The 2,847-nt window shown below is 39.6% G+C and overlaps 1 long non-coding RNA gene across 1 annotated transcript; it reads right to left on the bottom strand.

The window, feature by feature from the left end:
• Positions 1 to 281: 281 nt before the first annotated feature.
• LOC133802566 (uncharacterized) lies at positions 282 to 1,875 on the bottom strand. Its single transcript, XR_009877387.1, has 3 exons — positions 1,739 to 1,875; positions 1,156 to 1,232; positions 282 to 497 (listed from the first exon to the last, which is right to left on the bottom strand). It is a non-coding gene; the product is annotated as an uncharacterized LOC133802566 (long non-coding RNA).
• Positions 1,876 to 2,847: the final 972 nt, after the last annotated feature.

The following is a 2,847-nucleotide window of genomic DNA, read 5'->3' as shown; positions in this document are numbered from 1 at the left end:
CTTTTTGTGGCACGTGAAAATTGTGCATTTTTCACGATCACAGATCTTATGACCCGTATATGAGAATGTGAAAAACCTTTGATGTCCCTAAAATAGAGACCTAAATGACTATTATTGTAATGCCCTAGATAGCCAAGACTGTTACCTCGTGTATTTTAAATAGTGTTAGGCTCGCTAATTGAGTCATTTGGCCATAAGCGTGCAACTAAGCGTGATTAGCGGCTTAGGGTTAAAAACTCTGGATGAAATGAATAGTCTTTTCATTAAAATGTTAAGTGCGTACATGGGATCCCAAATGAAACATTACACAGTTGTTTACCGTTTCAAAAGGGTAACTACAACTCAAAATTACAAAACAACCGACCTAAGTGGCAAAACAGGGTTTGACCCTAGTTCCTCTGAGAAACCCCAGTCGTGATGGTCGAGCAGCCACATATGTACACGTTGCCACCCAAACTCTACAACTCATGGCTGGTCCAGCTTCCCTTTCCATTTACCTGCACCACATAGCACCTGTGAGCCAAGGCACAAGAAGAAAACTTAAACATCCTCATAAGCAGTTAATAATATATCATAGAATCATAATAAGCATGCCTAGCAGTAATAACCCTACTCATGCATGCATTATGTGAAAATAAGTAACTACATTGTCACATAGGGGCCCACTGCCCTAAATAAATGACTAATAAGTCATACCGGGGCCATGCCCTAGGATATGGGACTAATAAGTCACCCTGGGGCCTATTGCCCTATCCTCTGTATAACTAGCCGTAGAGCTGGCCCAGCGTACCTAGCACTTAATTTTCCACGACCATTAGGATGGGCAAGCATATAACGCGCTCCTCATTAGGCCTAACCATAACGACCAGTGATCAGCGCGCTACTGCCGCCCTTGACTTATAAATCAATGCTTTTGACCAGCGCTATTGCCGTCCTTGACTCATAAGTCAAGCCTCTCTCAATCAGATGATGCAAACAGACATACATTATTTAGCAATTATCCAGATATAAAGCATTCAACATGTTTAATCAAAAAATCACAAGCATAATCATAATCATGCGTGTTACAGGGGCCCAAGCCCTAATCAAAGCTATATTTAACAACCAGATCAAGCTCTAATCACGTACATCACGTATTGGGTGCAGTTTTCTTACCTTTGGTCCGAGTGTGAGCAATTAGGAAAGCAAGCATGACTCCCGAGAATGATCCTCTCTCGAGCCCTAGCGGCAACCTAATCACAATCCACAAATAACGTTCTCATTACCATTTTATTCCGTAATTGAACCCCGGGACCAATCCCGTGTTCTTGGGACCTCCGATTTCCCCCACACCGGGTGATGAAATTGTCCCTCGAGCCCCTGGGCCTATGCCCTATAAATACAAAAATCAAGGCCCTTGAAAATGGCCTAGCGTCGTGGCACCCAACCAGGGGCCCCTGCCCTAGAACATCCTAGCGCCGCAGCTCGGAAGAATAGCGCTGCGACGCCCTTACGTGAACCTAGAAATACTGGGTTTTTCCACCATTTTTCCCCGAGCCAAAACTCCCAAATCTCATCCCAAACTTGCACCAAGGTCCCAAATGAGTCCAAAACTCTAAACAACACATCATAAGCAGTACAAACACCTCAAAAACCAAACCCAATCTCTAACCCAAATCAAAACCCAGCCATTGGTTTAAAACTCTGCTAAAACTTAAACCACTTCAGGAATTTGCCAAGAAAACAAAGATAGCCTTACCTCAATGAAGAATCACGACCCTGTGTTGCTGTCAATCCCTTCCTAGCTTCAATTCCCTTCATTCCCCAAGCCTTTTCCTCAAACCAAAGATCAAACCCCCAAAGCTATGAGAGAAAGAGAGACTAACGAGATAGAGAGAGAATGAGGTGCTGAGAGTGTTTTTCTAAGTGCTATGAGAAGTTACCAGCTAACTAAATCACTCACTTGGCATGAAAAGACCAAATTGCCCCTTAGCCCATTAGCTACTCCCTAATACTCACAAGGGAAAATTCGTTTTTTGCCACTTTTCCCCGTTAATCATTATTAACGTCTCACAAATTCCTTTTATCTCCAATCTCCTCAAATAATAACTAAATAATTTTTCATTACCTGATAAATCCTGGTAATGCGCTAAATTACCAAAATATCCCTAGGCTCACCCCTAGCCCGATATTTGACCCCGTTATGACTAAACCGCTAACTTGCTAACCCAAATATATTCACATCATAATGTGATCTCAATCAGTATACATATATATAAATATGTCATCAACATGCCAAAATTACTAAAATGTCATTCTAATAAGAAACGGGCCCACGTGCATGACAATTTAGTCATATAATAATATAACTCACATAATTCATATAATCATGCATATCATCACATAATAATGTAATTGAATCAATTATTGTCCTCCTGACCCATAATCAAAGCACTAAGTCTTATTAGGGAAATTAGGATGTTACAATTATCATAGTATAGTGTATGCACTATATAATTCTTACTTAATTAAGTTTTCTTTGTGATATATGCTTAATTTGATCTAATTTTTATAACGTACGGTGCAAAATAAGTGTAAAAGTTATAGTATAAAATAATAATTTCTACTTTAATATTGCCTTTTCACTCGTTTTGTTGTTTAGGAAAAGAAAAGACAAGAGGGGAAGTTTCTCATTAGTTTCCACGTCTCACTGGTCATATATACTATTATTATTATTTTTCATTATAAACAAAATAATTACATCTAAATAGGCAAGTAGTCCATATCTCATAGACCGAACGAGCAACAGAAGGCAACAGGGGTAGTGACGTTGATGGAATTATAATGGACATTTTATCTTTATGTTAT

The sequence above is a fragment of the Humulus lupulus genome, chromosome 9 (genome assembly GCF_963169125.1).
Source record: "Humulus lupulus chromosome 9, drHumLupu1.1, whole genome shotgun sequence".
NCBI lineage: Eukaryota > Viridiplantae > Streptophyta > Magnoliopsida > Rosales > Cannabaceae > Humulus > Humulus lupulus.
The sequence above is the reverse complement of the archived record's forward strand: the minus strand, read 5'-3'. Positions and strand labels throughout refer to the sequence as shown.